Source organism: Ambystoma mexicanum, chromosome 6q, assembly GCF_040938575.1.
Source record: "Ambystoma mexicanum isolate Mex_15411 chromosome 6q, UKY_AmexF1_1, whole genome shotgun sequence".
Classification (NCBI taxonomy): domain Eukaryota; kingdom Metazoa; phylum Chordata; class Amphibia; order Caudata; family Ambystomatidae; genus Ambystoma; species Ambystoma mexicanum.
The window spans coordinates 674,167,949-674,179,378 of NC_090937.1; positions in this window are offsets into that span (position 1 = coordinate 674,167,949).

Sequence of the window (11,430 nt, forward strand, 5' to 3'; positions counted from 1 at the left end):
ATAAATAGATCTATTGATAGCATAGCAATGGAAATTCAAGTCAATAGCAATGAGACCAATGAACATAGCACTATTGGGTACTCTACTCGCAAATAGATAGAAATTTAAAAATCTGCGAAATATGACCAGGATACATGACCTTACCTTGACCAACAAACAGTTGGATTCAGCAAGCAGAGCAGTATGTTGCGGGAGAATAGGTGGATGGCCAGAGGTAGCGCACTGATGGGTATGCTCGAAGCGGTCACAGAAGTTCACGGATAGCACGACGATGAGCAGATTAGCATAGATCTCAGTGGTTCCCAAGTAGCGCGTTCAGGAGTTGACTTGCAAAGCACAAAGATGTTCTCATGAGACATATCTAGTGGTTTGTAAAGTATTAGAAACTGGGGTGTGTTTGTGAATGAATGACGTATGTATGTCATGGTATTAGGGGGGGGCGGCCTGCTTGAAGGGGAGGCCTGCATGGAGACACGGGGTCTGAGGAGGCCATGTGACCGATGGCCCCTTGGCGTGGGACACCTTTTGAAGTGTACATGTAGTTTGGCACCTTGGCCTTTCGCGTCCCTAACAGCCCCCATGCCAGCGCGCATCCACCGGCGTGAACCGCCTTTGATACAGGGGGGTGGGATGGATGGGCCTCGGGCGTGCAGATAAGGCACAGGAAGACTGCTGAATGGAGACACACTTATGTGGATTGCAGGCGGGCGGCCTGCTTCAAGGGGAGGCCTGGCTGGAGACATGGGGTCTGAGGAGCCCATGTGACCGATGGCCCCTTGGCGTGGGACACCTTTTGAAGTGTACATGTAGTTTGGCACCTTGGCCTTTCGCGCCCCTGACAGCCCCCCATGCCAGCGCGCATCCACCGGCGCCAACCGCCTTTGATACAGGGGGGTGGGATGGATGGGCCTGTGGAGTGCAGATAAGGCACAGGAAGACTGCTGAATGGAGACACACTTATATGGATTGCAGGGGGGCGGCCTGTCTCAGGGGAGGCCTGCCTGGAGACACAGGGTCTGAGGAGACCATGTGAACAATGGCCCCTTGGCGTGGGACACCTTTTGAAGTGTACATGTAGTTTGGCACCTTGGCCTTTCACGCCCCTGACAGTCCCCCATGCCAGCGCGCATCCACCGGCGTGAACCGCCTTTGATACAGGGGGGTGGGATGGATGGCCCTGGGGCGTGCAGATAAGGCACAGGAAGACTGCTGAATGGAGACACACTTATGTGGATTGCAGGGGGGCGGCCTGCTTCAAGGGGAGGCCTGGCTGGAGACACGGGGTCTGAGGAGGCCATGTCACCGATGGCCCCTTGGCGTGGGACAACTTTTGAAGTGTACATGTAGTTTGGCTCCTTGGCCTTTTGCGCCCCTGACAGCCCCCCATGCCAGTGCTCATCCACTGGCGCGAACCGCCTTTATATCAATATATAGTATATCGCCTTTATATCAATGATAGTATATCGTTGCTTATCAATAACAAATGCCACATACCGGAGATTCTTGTGAGCACAGACCCACACTTCAACCGGTGTATTATAGTGGTCAAGACCCTAAGGCCTGTATAATCCAATGGTAATTGTTAGTATAGATATATGTGTGACTTTTATAGAGACATAACCTACTGAAAGACTTTGAACAAGTGTTATTTAGTGCATGCATTATCGAGAATATGTTATGTTAGCTTAGATAGATAGTGACCACCCTGCTTCACAGCGACCAGACCTTCACCCATTCGGAGCACAGATGTCTGACATCCATCCTTGAATGGAGACACACTTGATTCATTTAAAAAATCAAAACAAAGGTTGTTAAAATATATGTGGTGTTTTATTTTGTATCTTATTTTCATGACACAAAAATACAAGACTTTAAAGATTATACAGGTCAGGTTGCAGCACAGCGAGAGAAAATCCCCTGTACTGAACGCTGTCACTCAGGAACGTTTCTCTAATGGCACGAACGGCACAGGCGGGTATCACTCTTCGAACGCGGTGTCCAAGCCTCCCGTGGAGCCACCATGTAAAGGAACAATAGGCCACCAGCCTGTACCACCTGTGAAAAGGAATGAAACAAACTGTTTTTAAATTACCAAGATAAGTTTAATAAACGTTTGTTGTCAATGACAATTCGTGTAACTAATGGCATTCTGCACGGACAAATGCTATCTAGACAATGCACACTATTGAAGGACTTACATGCGTTACAATGATATGCAGATGTAATTTTGGATATAGTAGAAGAACATGAAATAGGAGTGGCATGACAAGCAGAGTATACTTACTCGTTGCTCGGATTACGAGGACGAACAGTTACGCGAAGTTCGTGCATAAGCACCATCATTATTCTCAACACGGCCTGTGTGAGGCAGGCTGCCCTGAAGTCTGGCAGCTCGGTGATGCATTGCGGTCGTGGCTCGCCTTCCGAAATGTAGGCCAGGCATCCCGAGTTTTCTCGGCAGCAGCAGTTCTCGTCCTCAGTTGGCATTAGCTTGCACCGATTGCATGTGCACCAGGTGGAGACGCCGTCCATTCGACTAGGCCCAGGCTCTTCATCTGTTGATTCGTCCTGCCAACTGCCATCCAAATCCCCATCGTTTTCCCGTGCTTCCCTTTCCAGTAGTTCCTCCTCGGTATACTCGGGCTCGTACATGTAGGGCATTATTGTAGCCATTGTGTGGTAAACAGAGTAAAATAATTTACCGAGATGGTACAGGTGTTCACACGGGCTACAAGCGGCGAAGGTAGCTGACCAGAGCACTGAAACGAGTCACAGAATACTCAAAGTAACACAGAGAGAGGAATGGAATCGATAATCTGCTGCTGTGTGTTGTGAAACGGTCTGTTTATACTTATTGAGGAAAGAGGCGTCCTGCCATTTCCATGGCGACACGTCATTAGCTGAAGCACAGCGAATGTTGACACGAGACGTGCTTTGGCGTTGGGAAATGGGCGGTACGAGTCTGCTGATGACAGGCTCAGGGGTGGGGAATTGATTTAGTGCCGCAAAAGCAGGTCAGTAATTGCACCGCACATGGGCATTTTCTCAGCTTGTTTACCCCCAGCTCTGAGCTACACTTACTCTGCTAGTTCCTTTTCAGTATCCCCTTCCTGCATTGTGATGCTTTTCCCCATACCTATTCCCAGTTCCCAATTCCCGATTAAAGTACATGTCTTTGATACCTTGCAACCTCTGGATCTTGTTTTATACCTTTTCTGTCTTTTTCTTGTTGCCCCTTTTTTGGGATATTTTACAGCAATCCCCAACTGATTGTATCGGTGCTGCCCCTTCTTGATTTTCTTGCTCACTCTTATGGCTGTTTTACCTATTCCTGGATCTGCTGCTTGAGGACCTTGGCAGGAAAGTGGCATATGTGTCCCTTTCACTTTCAAAATTAATATCTCACTGAGATGAATGTCACAATGTTGTAATCCCCCTTTTCATGTGGGAAAGGCTTTATAGCTAAAAGCAGTATGAGCACTGTTTTAAGTGGTCCATGGCAGCTCAGCAATTCTGGATTCAGTTGGACACTGAGAGTCTGTAGTTGTCCAGTATTCCTGTTTCCTTCATGGCTGAAAACCCATATTGTTCCTCTGTCCCCCAAAGCGCTACACCGATACAGATGCTTGCAAAACAGTGCCAAATTGATGCACCTCGTTGTGCACTTCCTTCTATTGTGCCAGCCATCTTCACCCGTTTCTACGCTGGGCCAGAGTTCCTTCACAGCCCATCCTGCTCCCCATTTCTCTCTGCACTACTCCACTTTCTAACTCATCCTTTCCTGCTTGCACCTGGTTTCTCATCTCACCTTCCCGGCAGCTTCATCCTGACCTGTATTCTCAGAGCTCACCTGTCCTTGATTCACTTTGACGCTGGCACTTCTACCCTTCCTCCTTCTACATGCCATGCAATATGCCCCCATAGCCATGTGGCAGAGTGTCTGATTATTTGACTCTGCGACTTTTGTCTTTTGTGCAGTTTGGACTACCCCCTGGTCACGCCAGGTGCTAACACCTTTTAGCACGTTTGGCCAGGCAAAGCAGTGACACCAAATGTCCTTATCCTTCCATAACAGCCTCATCATCATTCTAAGTGTTTAACTTCCGGGCTCTGAAGGTCGGCATTTCCCCAGATCTTGGGGTCTAATACTGAAATAGTAGCATTCAAATTGTCTAGCATGTTTACACTACGACAATAGAATCTAAGAACATGTTTTTCTTCCAAAATGAAATCTGGACAGCCCACTGTAAATTGGCAGATGTGCTCAAGAACAAATAACTTAGCAAACCACCCATAACAAATATCGAATCCCTCACCCTCATCAAATATTTTAAGGAAATAACAAAGTAATTAGAATACAATATGAGCAACATTCATGCCCATAACATAGATCCGGCTCTACCCCACTCATAGTGACCACATTCTGTTCCAAAGTTTCCCTCATTTCAATTGTAGCAAATGAAGACCTTGAAAAACTGATTTAAAAATGAAGGCACCAGTAGAAGGCTGTTAAAAATCTATGGAACTTCAATTGTGGGCTTTGGAAGCTCATCCACAACTATCTTGAACCATGAATTATAAAGTACACCTCAATGAGGGACATCCAGCATCACTGGAAACACGATCAGACAGTGGATGCCTGCTCAAATAGTAGTCCACCATATCCTACATGAAGATAAATAAAGCCGTTTACCTAAAAGTAAGGAAAAAACATTTAGAACTGACTATTCAAATAATATGCGTTTGTGAGGTAAAATCCTCAACCCATTCCACAGGCATACTATTAGCTATTCTTTGCACAATCGATTTTGATCGACTCCTTAGGACCTATTTACTTGGATAAGACTACATAAACTGAAAAAATCCTCTCTGTCTTCTGAACAATGGGCTGTCTCTATGCACTTGTGCTGTTTTTAAGCACATATATGTTTAATTTGCCTTTGTTCAGGTAATTCAGGAATGTGCAGTTCCTGTTATGTGAATGGTTATGGAACATCTCCTTGGGTATGCAGTGATTATGTCAAATAGGAAATAACGTATGCAATTTTACCGAAACAAATACTGAATGCTAAATACTGTCACAATATATTATGCAGCACAAGCAAGTCAGGGACCTTTTCCCCCTGCAATGAGTGTGCACACAATACAACTGCTTTTCATTTTTACAATCCCACATCGTTTTTTAAGGAGGCCTCCAACCTGTCCCACACCCAACCTCCACACGCACCCCGAGTCACAGTAGACCAGGAACCAGGACAGTGGGTTTCAATTAATATTTATTATTTGCGATTTGATAGAAAAATGTAATGCACTGTTACAAAAACCACCGATGTGTGGCAACACAAGCTTCAGAACAGTTCAAAACACCATTAAAATGAATGCAACCCAGAGGAAAGTGCATCCGCACACAAAGGATTTTGGAAGGGATTTTCAGCAACACCATGGGAACAGCAGTGAATGGACCAATTCGATTTCTGTGCCAGGTACATAGGGTTTTATTTGGTTGGAACAGTTACTATGGGACAGCGCACAAGGGTATTTTGTGCTGCTTAAACTAGACAGATGGGGCTTCCAAACAGATTAGCTAGCACACCATAGGAAATTCGATTTCAATACGCATGAAAAAAATAAAAAGGGAATGCAATTTTAAATCCGTGATCAGAATATAGTAGGGGAAGAATGATAGAGTATGAAAAACACGTTTTAAAAGGTGAATCAACATTTCCAGGAAATTGGAAATGTGAATCACACTCGTTTTTCTAACGCTGTGAATGCAGGCAATCTCTATGCAATACAGAGGCATTGCTAGAGGTGGGGAAAGGGGTCTATAGCCCAGGGTCATTTGGTTGTAGCCCCGGATAGAAGTCCAGGAGCTACAACCAAAAGGCTAGCTAGACCCGAGTCCCGACAGTCTCAACATTAGCATAGCCCCAGACCTATTCTAGACATAGCAACTCCCCTGATGCAATGACAAATGAAGGAAATACAATTCAAAATCCACGCTCAGAATATAATAGGGGAAGATGGATACAGTAGGAAAAAAAAAGTTTTCAAAGGTTAAAAGAAATGTTTAGAAAAACGAAAATGGAAATCATACACATTTTTGCTGAGGCTGCAAATAACACACACACTTCAGGCAATGAAAAATGAAGGACAGGCAGGGGAAGAAGGATAGAGTAGGAAAAACGGTTTTCAAAAGTTAAAATATATTTTTAGAAAAACAAAAATGGAAATCACACATGTTTTTGCTGAGGCTCCAAATGACACACACGCTTCAGGCAATCAGGAATTCACATAGGAAAATTGTTTTTTAGTTAAAATGACAGGGGCAACCAACAGGTAGGCTTTGGACCAAGAGATTACTCACAATAGAAACAACAATGTGTGTTTAATAGGAAAGAGGCAAATGGGAATTTCTTTTTTTGTAACCACCCTTTAACACGTGGAAGAATTGGTTTTCATCTCTCAATGTAATGGCTTCGTGGGGAATATTTTATACTTATACTGACTTGCAAGACCCAGGGAAGGGAGAGTTAGTCTTGAATGCTAACTGTCCCTATCCTGTGAAGTAATGTGGGAATTCATTGATTTACTAAGCAAAAGATACCAGGGATCGACATAAACACTGGAAATTCTTAAATGGGAAATTACGAAAATACACAGACATACAACGGATTCTTCCACAGGAAAATTACTTAAATATGCAAGCAAATACAGGGCTTTTCAGGTGCACAAGAACTACAAATAACAGGCAACGGAGAGATGATTGCGCTCAATAGGAAAATGACTTAAATGCACAGGCGAACCAGATATTTTTCAATGGGAGAGTTACCACAATGTACAGACAAATAAAATACTTTTTGATAGGAACATGACTGAATTTCACAAGCAGACAAAATAGGGGATTTTTGCCATTGGGAATCTCTAGGGTAGTACAGGATTCCCTCTGTCCACCAAAGACTCCCAAGTCAGCTTACTCCAGCTCCTGGCTTCACTGCAAGATCTAGGCCTATCTCTCTGCAAAGATGGTTCCAATGTTGGCAGCTGCTCACCTCAAGATTTGGAAGAAGAATCTTCATTTGAGGTGGAGTAACCTATGTATACAGCAAATGACATCACGGTTGAGTCATCTTCCTCGCAAAATTGATAGGGCAATTTGCAGAGGTCCCCTCCCCCTCTGCAATCCGGTAGCTCCAGAGAAAAGGGGAATGCTTTGAGAAGCCTGGGGAGGATACCGCATCAATCATCTAACTGGGACAGGGGGTTGGATCTGGAATGTGCACATGAAAATCTCACATTATAACATGTATGGTTTTTCCTCCTTTACTCATCAACTATATTCATGAAACGTCTGGCGCTCGGTATGCAGAATATTGATTGCTTTCTTCATGCTCCCTCAATTTTTCATATTTCTCAGTCACACCAAGAATGCCCATAATATTTTCCTAAATAACTTGGGTTGTGTAGGTGTCATAAAAATCGTTTTGGTCTCACCAGAAGCAGCTCACTAACAGTTTTTAATAAATCTGAACAAGGATAGTGTACGATTGATATTTCCCAAGTTATTGCATAAACAGCATATCTCCCATTCTGTTCAATGACTTGTGAAACCTCTCATTATTCTGCCCCTTCCTTTTGCATTTGGTTTTTGGGCTCTGACACCATGAGGGAGATATTTGTTTTAGAATAGCCCTGAGCTTCAAAGGCTAAATGACCAGGTTTACGATTGCCTGAGTAGTTTTAGCCATAAAACTTGAGAGGCAGGTGAATTCCTCAACTCATCCCCCTGGCAACTGCTTTGCAATCTAGCTTCACGCTTGGGGAATTCACAGCTAGAATAGAAACTAGAAACTAATGTTTTAGGCCTATCTCTGCTGACTAGAATTTTACTTTTAAATAACCTTAGCAAATGCACACATTCTGAACAGGTTCCATTACAACAGTACTTTCTTGCCAACAGTGATCACAGAAGGGCAACATCATATATTTAAAGGCTTTGGCTGTACATTTGAATTCTTAAAGTATTGCTTTTGAGGATACAGTTGTAATGTCATTGGGGGTCAGTTTTCACTGTGCAACCTTTCTTTCATCTGCTGCAATTTTCCATCTCCTTGTGGATTCTGAGAATTCTTGTTAACTCTTGTGATGGGCTCCTGATGAATAAACTTAAGTTCCGTATTGCATATCTTGCCCATATTTTGAGGAGCATGTCTTTAATAGAAAGGGGAAATCGAATTGTGCATGCAATGTTTTCCTGTCAAAGTGAAAATCTCCATTCTGCTGCGCAGGATTGCACACGCTCTGATAATTTTTATTTCCGTGCTGGATGCTGCCGTTTCTGACATGAAGGCCTCAGCTTTCTCAGACATTTTTCAACAGTTTCCTTGTGTTTTCCCTTATGGAGGGCAATGCACATTTTTAGGCCTCTCCAAGTTTGGACGTGTACATTCCCTCCTTTTTGTTTGGCAAGGGCCTCATTTTGCACGTACTCCAGCACAGGCCTTTTAATGATGGCCATGTCCCCCCACTGACTCCAGCCCGTTGTTATGGCATTTGAGGGCTATTTCAACCCACAAATCATATGGGGTGGGAGTAAGGGGTTAAATGGTGTGGGAGCTGGTTCGGGGTGGGGTTAAACATATGGGTAATCATGGGGATTGTGGAGAGGGCCCCCCAATAAAATGAAAAAATCTGTATTTTTGTTCCCAGTAAAATTGCATTCGTTATTTCTCAATTAGTTAAAATAATATGTAGCCATCTCCTTGTACCCCTACCTCATCAACCCCTTTGTCTCTCCCATTTTCTCTTTCCTTGCTTTAGTCTAAACTAGGTCGCTAGAAGTGAAGTAATGCATGTTGGTGTGATACAAAATTCTGAACATGAAATAACATAAAACATTAGGGCCTGATTTACAGAAAAAAGTTTATTTGATTTGATTCACTACCTGCTGTTCGGATGTTAAGATATGTGTGCTTAATATGTGATTTCCCCAATGATTGCAAGTATGGCACTCGAAGTACACAAACTGCGAAAATGAACAGCTTTGTTTTACATTGATCAATACTCTTTTGGCTAACAAGCCATGTTGGTCACCCCAAGTTGAGGCAAAACTATTGCCATGTATACTATAAGATGGCAAATGTGTCTGAATATACATACAGCTTAGTGGCATTTCATTATGTAAACGTTTCATGAATAGTTTTGGCATAATAGTGTGCTGAATGGTGAATCTTCTGTGTGCCTTAGTAGCAACTGGTTGTCTTCGTTATTACTTGAATGGAAGTGTTCCAGATAATATGCCAAGTCTTGACAGACCTGTGTTTGTTTAGCTGACATTTTTTTCATTTCTGAATAGTGAGAGCAAAGGGTCTCTCCCATAGAACTCACGGTTGAATGAATATAAAGAGACCCCGCTGTCAGTCAGCTGCCCTGTGATGCTGCATTGCTCATAGTGCAACTGTTTATAACGGAGAGACAGAAGTTGGATACATCTTTTAAGGGATTCTTTCCTTTCCATGCTGCTTTGTACTTTAATGTGCTTTGCACTTTTGTGCTGCTTAGCACTTTATTTAACTGTCATTTCGATGTATGCTGCTGGGTGCATTAATTGTTTAGTTTATGTTATTACATCATGCCTAGCCTTTGGCTTCCACTGATAGTGTGGTTACAGATTATGATAACAAAGCTTACATTCCATAACAATCAGCTCTTCCATGATGCAGAGTGACTTAACTGAAACTGTGTTTTCCCATGGGTCACATTGGACTCGCAGAACATGTCCAACAATGTTTTCGTTCCCTGGTGAGTGTCAGCTCCATGACAATGTTTCACGTCGTGTGTTTTTCCTGGTGGGCCCAATTCAAGCTAATGCAATAGAGTGAATACATGTCAAGGTTATACTGTTGAACATAGGTGCTTACAAATGTTTGTTTTTGCAGGATAGGTTCATTATTTCCATGAAGACTTAGAATACAGCGAGTGAGAGTGGGGTTGTTTGGACATCTTTCTTAATACAGCTTATATATTACTTGCTAGTGTGTAAATGGGATAATATGGCTTCCTCGTTATGTAAATGATAGCGGGTTAATTTGGAAAGCATGCATGATAGTTGCTATGCTAGTCAGAGATATTAAATGTGGCAGACATTTTGAAGGTGAAGCATTGGAAAGGAATATTCTTCATTGAACAATCTACAATAGCACACACTTACACACCCAATAGGTATGGCTTTGCAAATGGAAAAGATATGTCTTTTGGAGTCTGATTTACAATCTGTTTTTCTATGGGATTGCGCCATTGTAAAAACGCTTTTGAAAATCAGTCCTTTGGTCTTGTATGTGCTTTTTAAAACAAATCTTACCATCTACATTCACAAACAAAAATATACTAGCTTTGACAATTCTTGTTTTTTTAGAAGCTTATGCCTCTTCTGTGTTACTTTTTATGAGTCTTCTCCCTTGTAATGATATAAACGTTATTGTCCTTCCAAGGCATGAAGTTGGAATTTGAGTCTGCTCTTGAAATATGGCAGCCAATGGGTACTTGTCGGCATTGTATTTGTGTCAGAAAGCCATTCATGTGGTGTCAAACATTGGGGTCCCACACAATTGTTACCCTTTCCAATTCTTGAGTTCTTCCAAAATTGGAGAATAAAATAGGCCAGCCAGTGGGTAAAAATGCATGTACATGTCACTTATGTGTTATCTTCATTGCAATATAATGCCGGAAAACCTATAAAGTGTGTCAACAGCGATTTTCTCATTTTTAGTTTGGTTTATTAGCTGTTATTTGCAACACCTATAAGACACAACTGTTGCATTGGGGTACAGATAGGGAGAGGAGAGGCACACAGCTTGTAGGTGTTGTTTGGTTAATGCCCACCCATTGACTGCCAATGGCCATGCTAATCCTTATGGCAATTCCAACCAAGCTCCTGCCCCTTCACGCCCAAAACACTTCCTCATGGGAACTCTTAGAGCTCACTTTAATCAAGCCTTACCATCAAACTTTGCACTTGAAGTTCCTGCCAGTGTTTATTCAAAGAGGTCTTCTGAGAGTTAATGACTTAATTGGAGTTGTAAACCCGCTACTTGTGTATTAGTACACAGCAAGGGGTGTGTGGCGGCCTCCCAGTCAATAAGGAGCCTAAGAATAGGGGCCTTAATTCATAGTAAAACCCCAGCTCTGAGCATCCTCGGAGCTGGAGGCTGCCTTCTTCCCCAGGTGGGTCTGAGGTAAGTGCTGCCCTGCACCCCCATCCCCTTGTCACCCCAGCCCCCTTTCCACATATTTACCACCCCCCAGACATGCCCCAGTTACCTGGCGCTCCATTGTCCCTCGAGAGCACCGCAAACTCTTGTTTTCCCGGCGCATCCCTGAGGCGGCAATGGCCACCATGGAAAGGAAGAAGGGACTACGTGTAGTTTCCTT